Source organism: Balaenoptera borealis (genome assembly GCF_965194805.1).
Source record: "Balaenoptera borealis genome assembly, chromosome: 12".
Classification (NCBI taxonomy): Eukaryota; Metazoa; Chordata; class Mammalia; order Artiodactyla; family Balaenopteridae; genus Balaenoptera; species Balaenoptera borealis.
In genome coordinates this window covers 87,154,780-87,172,418 of record NC_138869.1, presented here as the reverse complement: position 1 = coordinate 87,172,418, position 17,639 = coordinate 87,154,780, and the positions used below count along the sequence as shown (strand labels likewise).

Here is a 17,639-nt window from a genome sequence, read left to right as displayed (position 1 = left end):
GATCCTTTTGTCAGATAGAGAAAGGGGGAGTATATCCTGACTTCCATGTGCTGATTGATATTCCCCCAGACAACTCATTGTCAATGGTTCATATCTTTAAAATTTCAAGGTATACTTTGTGCTGGAGACACTGCAACTTCTTAACACTGTAAAGGAAGCTACCCCTTTGCCAACGTCTACTCAGATGACTGGACTAATAGTTCTAATGTGAGCATCTTTGCTAAAGATTTAAGAGTTATCATCTATACTGAGAGCACATATGACTTCGGGTTTTTGTGATTTTGGAATGCTATAATATGGAAACACAGAGATTTTTATCTGCCTTGGGAACCTAAATTAAAAATTGGAAAATGTTAATGATTTATTAGCGAAAAATAGCATCTGAAAAATAGCTCAATTATGAGTAGTGAATACTATTCTAAAGGTAGAACTTTGAAGCTAAATAAAAATGTATTGTAAAAACAGCATCTCAATATGATTTTAAGAATCCAGAAGGACATATTCAAAAACAACAATCTACCATTACAGAAAGATATTGGCCATCTCAAAACTCTCATACATAGCAAAGGATTTTGGTGTTCCCAAGATGACCATCTGGTGGCGCCTAAGTCATTCTCCAGAACTTTGATGCTTAAATTACCAATACATAAAAGCACTTATAATGGTGAGGACAAATTCCTCCAAACTTTCCAAAGTTATGGTTAGGAAAACTTTACCCAAGAAGCTCTCTGGGTAGCTGAATCTTTTCTATCTGTATTTATCATACCTCCCTTTCCAAAAAAGAAAAGAACTAAAGTTATGGCAAGGCTTCCATCCTTTATCTCAAAGACCATCTGGGTATTTACAAATAGATTTCATTCAGTTGTCCAAATTTTTTAAAACTTTAATATGTTTCAATAATATCTTCAAAAGTAAAATTGTATAATTTTTGGTTGGAGTGAAGCTTTCTCTTCCAAAAGACTAATATTTTAACTTAGTGTTGTCCAACAGAACTTTTTACAACAATGGAAATGTTGTATCTGTGCTGTCCAAATGGTAGCTATTAGCCACATGTGGCTATTGAGCACTTGAAGTGTGACTAGGGCAACAGCTCTGTTACCAATATATAGTATCTTCTACAGTTTACAGAGTTTATTTCTCTACTTGGGAAATACCTTTAGCACTCTTAATGACAGAGAAACTCACGTTAGAGGTGAGATTCTTAAGATTCTCCCATTAAGACATACATTTCACTGTTCTTATCATTCTCAAAACTTTGAGAAAGTAGTATAAATTCATGGTTTTTTTTTAATCAACATTTTCAAGTTTTCAGAAGAGCTTTCTTTAACATACCTTCTGACAAGAGCTAGGGGAAAGACTTATATAAAGAAGGAGCAGAAGCAGAGAAAGAAAATTATTTGATTGGCTATAGCTCAAAGCCTAGTTGGCTGTTTGTGACTGGTTGTCCTTATTGTTTCTATTTTGTAACCTTGAAGCATTTACAGCCTTAGTTTTAGTTTGCTTATGTGGAAATTAGAGCCACCTCAGTCTATTGGCCTCCTTGTTCAATTAATTTAACAGCCCTAACATAGTCAGATTCGGTAGGGGGTCCACGGAGAAAGAGAATCAGGCATGGCTTTCCTGACATAAGAGAAGCCATTTTAGGCCTAAGCCATTTTGTGACCTAAGCCTGGCCACAGTGCTTGCCCTTGCAGAAGAAGAAGTCTCAGTAGTTAATGATTTTAAGGGGAACAAAAGAATATAAGAACAAACAGCTATTATTAGAACAGGGAAATAACCATATCAGAGGCAATATACCAGTTGTAAAGACTCCCAGTTTTGTTTCAAAGGTAAAGATTAGCCTGAAGCACATTCTTGAACTGTTGTGCAGATCCAAACCTTCTCGAGCGCTCAACCACCAGACTAACTGGAACCTAAGGAACGATAATGCTGACCTTTGCTGACCCTTGCGACTTCAATCAACCAATTCTATGCTGAATTCTCCTCTGCTCGAGCCCCTTCGTGAATATGCATGTACCCTTAGCTTAAAACTTTGCCGTTCAGGGAGACACAGCTCTGAGAAATATCCCCAGTGTTCTCCCTACTTACTGCAAGTAGTAAATCCTTCCTTCTCCCGCTCTTTGGCTTGGTTGTGTCTTTTGGCTCAACACTCACCAAGAGGTGAACTCAGTTTTCAGGTAACACTAAGATAATATGATCTATGCCACAAAATTCCCATAAACTTTTAACATATAACATTGTTAGAGAAATCTATAAAGTTTAGATCAATTCTTCCTTTGACAGATTCTATCTTGTTACTGACAGGGTTCCGGACATACAACCCCTAAATATGACACTTTAGCATATCGAATATTTTAAGCTGAAGGAATTTGAGAAAACAGCAGAAGCAGAAAGTTCACTCTGACTTCCCTCCATTACCTTTCTTTCCTGAAACAGGTCATAAAAGGTGACCTGTGACCGGTACTCTCCGTATGCAGGAAAGAAACACCCTTATCTCCAAAGACAAAGGGATGCCAAGAAGAAAGAAGATCCCTAAAAGACAAGCCTTGCTAAATTTCCCCCATTTACCACAATGTCCTTAACCTATGTCGATGAAAAATTAATCTATAGATGATCTAAGAAAGAAATGGAAAATATTATTTGAGCCAACCTGAGGATTATAACCTGAGAGACAGTCTTTCAGAAAGCTCTGAGGAGGGACTTCCCTGGTGGCACAGTGGTTAAGAATCCGCCTGCCAATGCAGGGTACACAGGTTTGAGCCCTGGTCCAGTAAGATCCCACATGCCACGGAGCAATTAAGCCCCTGCACCACAACTGCTGAGCCTTCCCTCTAGAGCCCGCAAGCCACAACTACTGAGCCCGCATGCCGCAACTACTGAAGCCTGTGCACCTAGAGCCTGTGCTCCACAACAAGAGAAGCCACCACAATGAGAAGCCCGCGCACCACAAGGAAGAGTAGCCCCCGCTCTCTGCAACTGGAGAAAGCCCGCACGCGGCAACGAAGACCCAATGCAGCCAAAAATAATAAATAAATAAAATAAATAAATGTATAAAATTAAAAAAAAGAAAGCTCTGAGTACTGTTCTACCCATTAGAGGTCAAAGTACAGTTGTATAAGTTTTAGAGACAATATGTCATTGATAAATACGTCAAATGACATAGTGACAGTTTACACAATCCAGATCTGCATGTACAAAGCAAGTAGTGGGTCATCCTGACCCCTTACAAGTTTAAGGAGGAATGTTATCTCCTAAGGAGGTCTGGTTAATGCAGATGCACGATACACACTAAAGGGGAGAGAGGACACCCAAAAGGGCAGAGAAAAAATTCATGTTTAAATTTTTCTTGTCTTATCATAAAATATGAATTTTATTTCATCAACTATCATATTCCTCCATGACTCTCCACTATGCCTCAAACCTAGCATAAAATACACAGGTTTAACTACTTCTTTGGGTCTTCATTTTCTTATGAGGGTTCCCATGTCATAATAAAACTTATACTAAATAAATTTGCATGCTTTTCTCCTGTTAATCTGTCTTTATTGTTTCAATTTTCAGACCTAGTCAGGGACCCTAAAAGGGTCGAGGAAAATGTTTTCCTCCCCTACATTACACTCCAATTTTGCAAGTATTGTCAAGTATACATACAGCCCAGCAGGTACAAGTTGCAAGAGATACTACCAGACCCACACATACATGGGTTAGGAAACTGAGAATTTTGGAAAAGACAGCATGAAAGGTTAATCTTAGAACTACATTGGGAAAGGACTGTTTCAGGTATTGTTCTTGTTTGTTTTGTCCAGGTCTTGCAGCATGCGGGGCCTTAGTTCTCCGACCAGGGATCGAACCCGTGCCCCTGGCAGTGGAGGCACGGAGCCTGGGTCACTGGACAGCCAGGGAAGTCCCTCAGGTATTGTTAAACACAAATATACCCTTAAACTCTGGAGCAAACACTCAGTGGCAGGTTTAGCCTGGGCAAAAAGTGCTTATGCCCTGGGGCCTCTCCTGGCCAAGTATCTCCCTAATGATACCAGGGTTCCTAGAATTCTCTGCTCAAACAGCTCTGATCCTCCCTTCTTCCAGGCCCTGCACAGGCCTCCTTCTGAATCTATCCTCCTGGGGGCAGACCATGACATTAAGGTGCATGGTCCTAGGCCTAGGAGGTGGCCCTGGAATGGCTCTTTGCCAAGGGTATGTATGAATCTTGGAAGTGTGTGTGAGATGTTCACACGTGTATGCGTGAGGCCCTTCAAAATGTGGGATGGAGACAGGAGTGGTAAGAATATGGGGTAGGAGTGTGTATCTTTATTTTCTGATTGATTCCCCTCCTTAACTCATCTTTTACAATTAGCCAATCACATGCTACTTCAAGTCAGGTAAAAAGGGGAGAACTTATTTAACGCAATAAAGAACTTCTATCTAGATCTAAAGCTTACATTACACTTTAAAAGTTACTCTAAAGTCAGGAACAATGAAAAAAAAAAAGTCAGGAACAATAAGTCAAAGAAATGCATATAATGTATAAAAACGGAGAGATGGAGAAAAGAAGAAAGGGAGGCTGTAATGGGAAGAGAGTGGTAGGGAAACCCATAGGAAAGCTTTCCTCTCCTAGGATCTATTCCTTGACCCAGGAACAGCTCAGAAAACGAAGGAATCTAAAGAAAATTTCCTTCACATTTTCAAAAGTTCAGATGGACTTCACATTTGTTCTTGTTTTTTCTCCTTTCTGTGTTTCTTGCCCTTAGATGATACTGCGAAACGTAACTATGTAATTGTGCTTGTTAATTTGGTACCTCGCTTGTTTTTCGGTTTCTGGAGTCCAGAGCGGTTTGGTGCTCCCCCAGCCTCTTTAATCGTGTCTTTCGCTAGTTGACTCAGCTACCCAGGGTGGTGCCACGGCCCTAGAGCAAAAATGCGCCCATATTAAAAACAAAATAGAGTCGGTTTGTTTTCCTTGTTTTTTCTGTGACTTAAAAGACCTGAAGGGAACAAAAGAATCAGAAAAGAGGCCAGACGGCGGACATTCTCAGCAAACGAGAATGTGTCCGGGAATGATTCAGAACTAAAAATAATTTTAAAGAAAGAGAAAAACCCTGGAGGTGCCGGGGATTGAACCCGGGGCCTCGTGCATGCTAAGCACGCGCTCTACCACTGAGCTACACCCCCTCCTTCTGGAAGGAGCTCAGAAATATTCCTATGACCCGTTACTACATTTTCGACGAAATTTTCCTTCATCAAATTCAATCTTTGAATTTTCTATACTGGATACTGTCTTGTAGCTAGGCTGTGAGAAGGCAAACTAAACATTTTACCGAATGTCCCGTCTGGTCCTGAGCTCTCCCACTACTGGTCACCCTCTCGGACGCCACCTCGACGGCCACCTGCCGGTGGAGAAGGGAGCAGTCCTGACTGGCCGCCCCCAGGGAAAGGTCTGGGATAAGACCTCTGCTTAAAAAGGTTGCCAGAAAACTGAGTACAATGCAGGAGGATAAAAAGAAGAAAGTCTAAACGGTGTCATGGGGATTCAGGTCCAGGTAGGAGAGAAGACTGAAGGGGCATTGTAGACAGGCCCGCGTCGGTCGCAGCCCCCGACTCCGGTACGTTCCCGCGTCCAGCCTCGGAGTCGGGAAACCGCATGGCGCCTGCGTCTCCCGGGTTCTGAGCCTCGGATCGCGAGCACCACCGAGAAGCGCGCACCGGGAAGAGGAGCGAGAGAAACCGAGCAGCCTTATAGCGCCCCCTTTCGGGCCGAATCCTCCACGGAGTGAAAAGCACGCAGAAGGAAGGCGTTTTAAGGAGTAGGCTTGTCCGTGCGCCTGTAGTCGTTAGACCCCTTACTCTCCGAGGTTCAACCATTAGGCGCTTCCCGCCGTTCTCTGGCTTTGGGTACGAGGGTCAACCCAGAAATGAGTATTTGGGGCAAATCCTAAATCCTTTTCCTAAGTTTTCTTCTGATTCTCTCTCACCCCTGTGGGACTCTTGGAGACCTGAAATCACGATCTCCCTTTCGCCTCCTCCCCAGCTCCGGACCTGGCCATCCCGGCGGATCAGACCCTGTCGAGACCCAGGGGATTTGCACGTGGGGCGGGGGGTGTCGGATAGACAAGGGGAAATGGGGTATACAAAGCATGGGCCACAGGCGACCCTCAGACCCAGAGGTTAAAGGGATATATAAGTGTTTTTTATACAACACCTCTGCGGTCCCTAAAGATGGAACATCACCTGGAGGACCTTAATAAAACTACGGACTTCCGTCCCCACTCCCTAGACGCTGAGTGCGCTCAGAATCTCCGGCTCTGCTCGGGAATCTTATGTTATTTAAATGTCCCTCAATTGGAAAAGGGAACCTCCTACACTGTTGGTGGGAATGTAAATTGGTGCAGCCACTATGGAAAACAGAACGTTTGTTCCTCAAAAAACTAAAAATAAGAGTTGCTATATGATCCAGCAATCCCACTCCTGGGCATATATCCGGACAAAACTGTAATTGGAAAAGATACATGCACCCCTTTGTTCATTGCAGCACTATTTACAATAGCCAAGACATGGGAGCCATCTAAATGTCCATCGACAAAGGAATGGATAAAGATGTGGTACATATATACAATGGAATACTACTCAGCCATAAAAAAAGACATGAAATAATGCCATTTGCAGCTACATGGATGGACCTAGAGGTTATCATACTAAGTGAGGTAAGTCAGAAAGAGAAAGACAATATCATATGATATCACTTATATGTCGAATCTAAAGTATGACACAAATGAACTTATCTGTGAAACAGAAACAGACTCACAGACTTGTGGGAGGGGGAGAGGGAAGGACTGGGAGTTTGGCATTTGCAGATGCAGACTATTATACATAGAATGGATAAACAACAAGGTCCTACTGTATAGCACAGAGAACTACATTCAATATTCTGTAGTAAACCATAATGTAAAAGAATATGAAAAAAGAATGTATATCTATGTATAACTGAATCACTTTGCTGTACAGGAGAAATTAACACAACGTTGTAAATCAACTATACTTCAACAAAATAAATGTTAAAAAATAATAATTATCCCTCAGTTGAATCAGATAGACCAGTTTGGGAACAACTGGGCCTGAAAATCTAGGGACAGAAACTGGAATGAACTAGGATCCTGGGAAAGTTAACACAGAAGGAGGAGAAAGACAAGAAGGGAAGTGAGGAGCAGGAGGCAGAAAGGTGGGAGGAAGAGTGCAGCAGAGGGGGTTCCTCAAGACGCTGGGGATTTGGATGCGCAGAACAGTAGAAGTGTCCCAGATCCCTATCGCTCCTGCGCTTTCTCTAGGTAGGAGAGAAAAAAGGCCCCTTGCTCTAAGGTGAGAGAGCAGAAGGCATTGGTCCTACTAGTCCAGTCATTCACAGACTTTAGGTGCATCAGAATCATCTGGAGGGCTCGTTGAAATATAAATTGAAGACATCATCCCCAGAATTTGATTCAGTGGGTCTGGGGTAGGGCCCGAGAATTTGCAGTTCTAACAGGTCTTCAGATTTTGCTGATGGTTCCTGGGACCAAAATTCACAACCTCTGTAGAATCTAAATCATAAGAGAATCTCATCAGTGGAGAAGGCCCTGACTTAAATCTGCATAACAAACCGTACCCTCTTTTACCGTGCTTTTCTAGGTCAACTCCTCACGTACTTCTTTCTTTGTTTTTGGCTGAAGATCATAGTTAAGCATGTATTCTAAGCTACTTCTTTGAGAGTTGTTCATTTCCCTGGGTGTCTCCCATGTGTATATGAGATATACACGTTAATAAACATGTCTGCTCTTTCCTTAATCTGTCTTTTGTTACAGGGGCTCAGCTGAGACCTTAGAAGGTAGAGGAAAAGTTATTTTTCATCCCCTACAGTTGGAAGTTATGTAACCGAATATAGGTGTCTTTCTAAAGTGCAGCAGGGAAACCAATCTATGTGGTTGTCAGGGAACAGTGTTGAGTGTTAAAGAAGGATGCTGTCTGCTTAGACCTGGGTTGCTGGGACATCAGTGGGAAACACTGACTTTGCTTGCTTGCTTGTTTTTATGTTTGATTGGGATTCCCAGGCAGAGGGTGAGAAGACAGACTGTAGAAAAATGCTTATGCTTTACAAGGTTTTCAGAAAAAAACAAAATTTCTGAATTTAGACATTGTTAAAAATCAAAATTCAACTGCATAAATTTAAAAGATCTTATTGGCTTTGTTCAAAAATTAATGAATCAGGCAGCATCCCATCTAGCAGATAGAAAGAAGCTCCAAAGTGCTGTACAAAGTGAAAGACTTTTACAGACAGGAGGGGGCAGGACAAGGATGTTACTAGCAAAGAGTGGATTGTTTGTGGCAAGGTCACCTTCCTTTGGAGGATGGCAGGGGTCTATCAGGCAGATTATCTCACTAGTGCTGACTAGGTAATTCCAGATTGACTGGTTTAAGATTCCACTCCATAGATAGTGATTTCTCTGATGGATCTGGGCAAAGTAAATTGAAAATCTTCTGGAAAGGATTCACCAGTCTAAATGCCATTAAGAAAATTCATGGTTCATAGGAGGAGGTCAGAAGATCAACATTAACAGGAGTTTGGAAGAAGTTGATGCAACCCTCATGGATGACTTTGAGGAATTCAAGACTTCAGTGGAGGAAGTAACTGTAGATGTGGTGGAATGCATGGAAACACCTCCACCATGAAACAAGGGGTACGCAGCTCACAGAAACAGAAGTCATATCTTCCACCCTCAAGTAATCTCTAGTGATGATCCTTATGTAGAGCTGCTGGACAGAGCTTAAAGTGATAAAATTAAAATGATTTCCCTGCTTAGAATCATTTTGGGTAAAAAATCAACCGCTCCATGCTGCCAGCCCATGCTGGGAAAATAAATCTTCCAGAGTGCTGAAAATAGGACACCCCCACCATGTCAACGTCCCATGCCAGCACATGCTTTCACAACCGATACTCCACCCAACAATTGTTGCTTATGAATTCATCAGCCAAAGAACTATTACAATAACCCCTTAAAATGTCTTCAATTTTTGAAGAAATTAAAACTGGGGGATAAGAAGGATGGAGAAAAAGTAAAAGAGAGCAGGGAAGGCATGGGCGAGGGGAAGGAGATTGGCAGTTAGGTACTATCTCTTGCCCTTCCAAGGAACCATAGAAATGACATAAAAGACATGTATTTGGAAGAATAAAAATGTAACTGCTCTTGAAAGGGAAAGAGATTTTAGATTAAATGGAACAAACAGGTGAAAGATCAGAATTACAGAGAAACAGCAGAGAAATCACTGTTCTATCTGAAGGGGATGTGAGGTAAGGATGCTCTTTCCCTCCAGGTATAGGGAAGGCACCTCCACCTGAGAGTTTTATAACCTGTTTTCTCAAACTCCTTCAGTTTCAATACTCAATATACCAAGGTACCACATTTTGAAGTAGCATGTCCTGAACCCCATTAGTAGCTTAACCTTAATTTTTAAAGCTGCAAAGATTGCATAAAAGGCAGCAATTATTAATAAAATGCAATATCACCATGAACAAAGAAGGGAGGAAATATAAAAATCTAAGAGGATTCTCCACTGAGATTCAAAACGTCTTGAAGTTCTCACTCCCTTGAAATGAATAGAAACTGGAATCTGTACCAGACACATTTTAAGTGTGTCTAATGAAAGAAACTTATAAGGAATTTCTCCTCTCTCTTTTCAAAAGATTGGTGATGTTTCAGTTAAAGCAAAATATTTGAAGTTATATTATTATTTTTGGACCTTCACTTTTACTCACTCTTTAAAAAAACAATCAAGAAAATACCTCAGAATAAATTTAACCTAGGAGGTGAAAGACCTGTACACTGAAAACTATAAGACCCTGATGAAAGAAATTGAAGAAGACACAAATAAATGGAAAGATATGCCATGCTTATGGTTCGGAAGAATGAATATTGTTAAAATGTCCATACTACCCAAAGCAATCCCTATCAAAATTCCAATGGTGCTTTTCACAGAAAAAGAACAAACAATCCTAAAATTTTTATGGAACCACAAAAGATTGTGAATAGCCAAAGCAATCTTGAGAAAGAAGAACAAAGCTAGATGCATCCATTTCCTGCCTTCAAACTATATTACAAAGCTATGGTAACCAAAACAGTATGGTATTAAAAAAAGACATCTAGATTTGTGGAACAGATTAGAAAGCCCAGAAGTAAACCCACACAAAGGAGCCAAGAATATATAAGGGGGAAAGAATAGTCTCTTCAATAAATGGTGTTGGGAAAAACTGGACAGCCACATGCAAAAGAATGAAACTGGAGCACTATTTTACACCATACACAGAAATTAACTCAAATAGATTAAATTGTAAATCAACTATACTTCCATTTTTTTAATATTAAAAAATGGATTAAAGACTTGAACAAGAGGCAAAGAAGAGGCAAAAGAAATAAAAAGTACAAAACCGGGTTAGGGGAGACCAATTTTTATTTGCAAATGGTATGGCTGCTAAGATGAAAATCCAAGAGAATCCACTAAAGAGTTTAGACTTCAAAAGTTTGTTTTCTCCTCTGGAATGTAACCACCAGTTTCCAAAGAGCGCAACTTAATTGCTATGCAAAACTCATTCCCAGCTAGTATCCCTAGTCCGCCTTCAATTTTCTAAATTTGTTTAGTAGAGGGTATTAAGATTCCTTCAGTCTGTATTTTCACTCTTGGCCAAAGGATTATTAATAAAATCACTAACTCTAGAATGTTCTTTTCTTAAAATTATGTGCCCAAATGGTTTCATTTCTGCAATATGGTCCATAATAGAACTGAAAACGGCAGGTCTGTAGTTTGTTGAGCTTTATATCTTCCCTCATTTCTTTTTTTCCTCTCTGAAATGTAAATTCTAAGGCTTTTAATCCTAAAGTTACATTTACAGCAGTGCAAATATTTGTCACTTTTTTTGCTCTGCAACAGTTTATATAATCTTATGTTGGAAAGACAGGGAAGCGCACTTGTTATTACTCCAAATCTCGTGCTCATTCTGGGACACCCTCCACCCCACCCCCAGTAGTCTCTCCCTCATCAATGTCCCTAGATTCCAGCCCTGAGCTAGATGTCAAAGTCTACAGTCGGCACTCCAAAAATCTTGATTGACAGGTTAGGCGATAATTTGAGTTTTGTGTTAACCCCAAGAGAAGATACCGTAGGAGAAAACAGTGGGAAGGATGGGAGACGTTGGTGGGGAAAAGTCTTTTTGTGAAAGAGTGTAAGATAAAGGAGGGGAGAAATTTCTCTTTGATTTGGTTTTGTTTCAAATAGCTGGCCATTTTCGAGAAACCAAAACCATTGAGTAAATGGATGCATGAGTATTACTGCTTTACTTCTAGGGTTGGACGTTTCACATCTTTCCTATTCCACCCACACTTTTGATGAGCATGGTTCTTTCAAAAAACCCTATTGCTCTGTGGCTTAACCCATAAAGGAACCAGTGGACATCTTCTTGTCAAAAACAAGTCAAATTTGGGAAGTATCCAAGTCAAGCATGGAAATCACCAAGTTCCTTGACAGCGTCCATTCACTCCGTTCTTTTTAAACCCACAAGCGTATATGTGTGTGTGTGTGTGTGTGTGTGTGTGTGTGTGTGTGTGTGTATATATATATATGTATATATATGTATATATATATATATATATACATATATATATATATATACTGAATAAACTATTCTTTTCTAGGCTTAAGCTAACCTTGCACTTACAGGAGAACCTTCTATGAAGCTTCCAGGCTATCTCTGCCCTTCCTCCATCACCTCCATTATTCCCTTCAGACTCCCACCCTCCGAATGCACCATCTGTGCTCACTCCTTCCTCTTTGCTGTTTTCCATAAGGGATGCAACATCAGCTCTCGACTCAAAGTCTTCCTCTCTACCCCACCTCTCGAAGTCATTAATCAAAAGACTTCAACAGGTCCACAACGATGAACCGTCTAACAGTTCCTGACATTTATGTATTAGTTTTTACAACTTTTAGACAGTGTTGGAAATAGTTTAACTGTTGGTGAATTTTTGAGAAGTCTTGTTTAGCTAGATCTTCAGAATCCGCGGTAGAAAAGCCCCCTCCCCCTCCTGTTTACATACCTTTTGTACGCTACGTGAAAAAGTTTTTCTATCAGCTGGCCGCGTGGCCTAATGGATAAGGCGTCTGATTCCGGATCAGAAGATTGAGGGTTCGAGTCCCTTCGTGGTCGTCCTTCTTTTTTCCCTTCGCTGGTCTCATTCACTGCCGGGTTGGGTAAAGCTTGGAAGATATTTAAAATCTGATTTGCTTCCTTTCCCTTCTTGTTGATGATGTGAGTTCAATAAATAAACTCTTATTTAACATTTAGATATTGGAGGCCTGGTGTGTGACGAGTACTGTACAAATGAACAAGGAGGAAATACCACGTGTCCTCAAGGAGCTTACTTTCTACCGGACCCAACAAATGAAATCAAGTAAACAGAAACAAAATAACTAAAATTTGTTTCACGTCCTATCAAAGAAATAAGCAACGGGCTGAGATCAAAAATAAGGGATGGGGGCTCCTTTAAACAGAGTTTTATTATTCCTGGCATAAGGAATAATAGTGCTAACTCGCTGAGAATATGAAGGCACTTGGTCTTTTCAAAGTTAAAATACTGAACTTTTTTCGTGGTGGGGTGGAGGGAAGGTGTCACTAAAAAAATCAATTAAATGGGGTAATGGTGAGTTAAATTTCTGGAAACAAGGTGTCTACTAGGATTCTCTACTACTGTGGCTCTGAATGGTTTGAAATAGGTGTTCTCCAGATTTTCATTAGCTACCATAAATATAATGGCCTCTACTTCCCAAATAGCAATCTCAGAGAGAAGCCTAAAGGCAGAAGCCACCAAAGGCTTTTATTCCAATTGAACTGTCCTCTAGAGCAACTTCTACGTAGCCATGATAGGTTTAGTTTTAGCAAGACTGCAAATGCCATAAATGGATCTGAACTGCAGGGAGGTTCCTCAAATAATTTAAAAATAGAACTATGGTATGATCCGGCAAGCAACTCCACTTCTGGGTATTATATCCAAAAGAATCGAAAGCAGAGTCTCAAAGAGATATTTGCACCCATGTTCATAGCAGCATTATTCGCAATAGCCAAGAGGTGGAATTAAACCCAAACAGCCTTAGAAGGATAAATGGATAAACAAAATATGGTATATACCATGGAATATTATTGTCTTAAAAGGTAAGGAAATTCTGTCACATGCTACTACATGGATAGACCTTGAGGACATTATGCTAAGTGAAATCAGCCAGTCACAAAAAGACAAATACTGTATGATTCCACTTATACAAATGTAGATGAAAAATTAATCAACAGTCCATCTAAAGAAGAAAAAGAGAATTTTATTCAGGCCACATAAGGACTATAACCTGGGAGACAGTTTTTCAGAAAACTCTGAGGACTGTTCTGCTTGTTAGAGGTCTGTGATACAGTTATATACATTTTCAAGACAAAGGATCATTCATCAAAATGACACAATGACAAGTTACATAAAGTTCACCAAAGATACATAGTCCAGATCTACATGCCTTAGTTGCTCCGCGGCATGCGGGATCTTCTCAGACCAGGGCTCAAATCTGTGTCCCCTGCATTGGCAGGAGGATTCTTAACCACTGCGCCACCAGAGAAGTACAGGCATGATATTTTAAGTGGTGAAGTACAGTCTCTTTCTCACCTCATGTTCCATGAAAGGGAGATATCTGTAATAAAAATGGATGAAATGGGGTTAAAATAGGAATTTTCAATGTGTCATTCCAATAAAGTGCTACCGTTCTACAACAAATTTATAAGAAATTGAATACTAGAGCTGATGAGTTAACTGAATTCTCTACTAAATTTCAAAGAGAAATCAGATTTGGCGACTTGTACTATTGCTTTCCTAGGAACACTCTGATGGTGGACCACACTCATCTCATTTACAGTCAGACCTCCATATCTGCAGGTTCTGCAACCATGGATTAAACCAACTCCATATCAAAAATATTCAGAAAAAAATTCCAGAAAGTTCCAAACAGCAAAACTTGAATTTGCCATGCACCAGCAACTATTTACATAGCATTTACTCTCTATTAGGTATTATGAGTAATCTAGAGATGATTTAAAGTATACAAGAGAATGTGTATATGTTATAAGCAAAGAATTATGCCATTTTATATAAGGAACTTGAGTGTCAATCGATTTTGGTATCCACTGGGGTCCTGGAACCAATCCTCCATGGATAGCAGGGGACAACTGTATATCTACTCATCAGTGGAGATATTAGGCCTGTGTTGTAGTGGTTATAGTTTGGTCCCCTTCTGGACCTAATTTCTATGCTGGGTATTCCACATTTTTTTAAAGTATCTTTTTTAATTTGAGCTGGAGCTATGCACAATTTAGTTGAATTTTAACTTCACCTTTTAAATCTTAGACATGCTTTACACTGGATAGTATTGGTTAGGTGCATCATATGAACTCAGTGGCTAGGATGAAATTTATCATTCTGAGGATAGCTTAGTCAAACTCTCATTTACTGATATTTTCATTTTTAATTTCTTTTAAAATTATGCAACGCTTCACAAATTTGCGTGTCATCCTTGAGCAAGGGCCATGCTAATTTCTGTATCATTTCCAACTTTAGTGTATGTGCTGTTGAAGCGAGCATGATTCTGCATTATTTACTCACACTTTAAAAGCCAAACAAGTCAGGTACTCATTCCCTATTACCCTCCAATCAATTTTTAGCTAGTACACAATCATGTGTTTTATAAACCTTTCTGGATATAATGAGCATCTTTTCCTGAGACAGAAAGCAGGGAATCATGAATATTACAAAACACTATTTTTACAAGGGAAGTCTCAGAGTGAATGAACACTTCCAATATTTCACCTACCTTCTGAGTTTCAAAGTTTTCAAGCATCTACAGGCTCAAATGAAATATTCTTCATTCTTGCCTAAGAGTCAGGCTGGACCTTGGAACTGGTCACTGGCTGAGACTCTTTCCTGAAGGAGTATGACTGAAAACTTTTATCTCTGCTAAACCAAGCTCCAGCCAACTCATGCCTGTGCACGCCCTGATGGATTTGCTAATGTTGAGTGAGTGTGGTATAATAAATATATGTGGTCTTTGTCCCTGGTTCCTGGCACAAAGCTACTCAAACTCTTGGGATTTCATAGTGATAGGAGTGTGGTTTGTCAGTCACATCCTTATCCTTTTCCTTGCTCTTATCCTAATGAGGTAACTTAGGGTGGTGCCCTTAGATAGCCTCAGAATAAGGCTGGTCACCAGAAAGACCAAGAGATTAGAAGCTTGGCACTATCAGTCCCACCCACCCACCTCTGAGAAGGGGAAGAGGTGCTGAGGATCTGCAGAAAGTGTGCAGCCCAGCCTTAAAGCAGGTGGTCCCTGGACCCGAGTCTGACCTACGCGGAGGACCACAAAGAAGTCCCAAGTTTGAAACGTCCGAGAGCGCCAGAGCAGAAAAGTGGGCCCCAACTGCAGTTCCAAGCTGTCCACACAGCCGAGAACCACCTCACCTCTGACTCACCCCACCCTTCCGGCCAGTGAATCCGACCTCCTCCCCGCAGCTCCAGATGGGGATGGTAAAAATTAACTGATCCTAAAGAGGCCACTCCTAGAGCGAGCCTAGCCTACAAAAACCAAGGTTACTTCCCGGTCCTCTCTAGGACGTTGGCTGTCTCGCCTTCTCAGTGGTTCCTCCAGCTTCAGTTTCCTGCATCGAAAGCAGAGAAGCAGCTAAAACTTTCAAACTTACTCCCCAACACCACCAGAGTTAACTGGCTGTTTGCCTCTGTACCAACACTACACATAGCATTTACAGACCCCTTTCTTTGTGCTAGAAAGAGTTATGCACTTTGCACACATTGTCTCATTTAATCCTGGAAGTAGAGCATGAAGTAGATGGTCTCATGATATGTTCTTTGGAACATAGCTCCAAAGAACTTGAAACAAACTTGGCCTTTTGCCACAAGTACTCAGTCACTGTGTTTCTTCCTCAACTTCTATGATAGGAGAATTCAACAGTTTGACGCTTTTGAAAAGTCATCACTTGATTGTATTTAACTCATATCCTACAACCTCTCTAGATTAACTTGGGCTCTAAAACCTGTAACAAATGTTCATTGCTTTCCTCTTCAGCACAATCTGTAACCAGGTCCCAGTCTAGCTTTGCTTTCCTACTTCTTTTATGGATGAAACAATGGTTGAGACTCTCCCAGAAAAGGCTTGTAGAATTTTAAAATTTGTAGTGGAGGAAAAAATAATTTTCCCTCTATTCTTCTAAGTTCTTGACTGGGTCCCCTGTAATGAAAGTCAGATAAACAAGAGAAAAACAAACAGAAGTTTATTAACAAGTGTATATATACATGGGAGATACCCAAGGGAAAATGAGTAACTTTAAGAGGTGGCTTAGAATTCAGGCTTAACTACCATCTTCAGCTAAAGATAAAAGACTCAAGGTGTGGGGGAGGTCAGTTATACAGAGGTGACCAGGAAAAGGGGAGGAGAGAAAATGAGAAAAGGAGGAAAGGAAGTAAGAAAGAGGAAGCTTTCACAGAAGAGACTAATAGGTCAAGGGTCAAAGTTCAAAGGCTAATACCTCAAACCATAAGTGATTGAATTAGATAGAAATTTTAGTCATTTTCCCCTCTCCTATTTTTCCTTTTCTCTCTTGTCATCACTACCCTGATGTTAATGAAAATAAAAATACCTGAAAAACGTACATATAAAGCACTTGCATGTTCTACCATATATAAAATATATAACCAACAAGGACCTACTGTATAGCACAGGCAACTATACTCAATATTTTGTCTAGGGCAACTGTCTTAGTCAGATTGGGCTGCTATAACAAAATATCATAAACTGGATGGCTTAAATAACAGAAATTTCTTTCTTACTGTTCTAGAAGGTAGAAAGTCTGAGATCAGGGTGGTCCGAGAGGTCAGGGTTCCAGTGAGGAACCTCTTCCTGGTTGTAGAAGGCTGTCTTCTTAGAGCAGAGTGAGGAAGTAAGCTCTCTCAGGACACTAATCCCTTTCATGAGGGTAGACCTCATCTAATCCTCATTACTTTCCAAAGACCCCATGTCCAAATACCATCACATTAGCGGGTAGGGTTTCAACAAACGAATTGGGGGGAGGGAGGAGGGAACATATTCAGTCCATAAGAACAACTTTCATAGATTTGAGGTGTCTTACAACTCTAAGTTGTAGAAAACTGATAATAGTGCAAATGATTTTCATCCACAGAAATGCAGGTGAACTGTGTTTAGTGGAATGCAATTGATCATTGCCCTGAAATTGACAGGTTAAAAAAATCCATTTGTAAATTTATTCCAACATTACAGACTGTCTATAAATATGTGGTACTTTGAATTTTCTTTTGAACCAGTTGTAACATCTTACTGCTTGTTACATTTTTCATGAATTAAGTAGTCTTTGACATATATATGTTTTTATTAATGTGAAAGTCATAATTTTACCTTTTTTTAAAAAGTATCATTTAACAATTCGGAAACAACTGAGGCATATTCACTAGTGGCAGAAATAAAATATCAACTTTGTGGGGGTAAATGTAGATTGAAAAACATGGTTTGGA

At 40.3% G+C, this 17,639-nt stretch overlaps 2 long non-coding RNA genes across 2 annotated transcripts in view; both read right to left on the bottom strand.

Moving 5' to 3' along the window:
• The window catches only part of LOC309607947, a 44,334-nt gene extending 32,709 nt beyond the window's left edge, over positions 1 to 11,625 (bottom strand). Inside the window, exons 1-2 of the long non-coding RNA XR_014232594.1 lie at positions 5,316 to 11,625; positions 4,797 to 4,904 (exon numbers count right to left, since the gene is read on the bottom strand). This is a non-coding gene — a long non-coding RNA (uncharacterized lncRNA). The remainder of the gene's footprint in view (positions 1 to 4,796; positions 4,905 to 5,315) is intronic.
• A 1,738-nt stretch (positions 11,626 to 13,363) lies between these two features.
• LOC309607943 lies at positions 13,364 to 17,639 on the bottom strand. Its single transcript, XR_014232591.1, has 2 exons — positions 15,569 to 17,639; positions 13,364 to 13,740 (listed from the first exon to the last, which is right to left on the bottom strand). It is a non-coding gene; the product is annotated as an uncharacterized lncRNA (long non-coding RNA).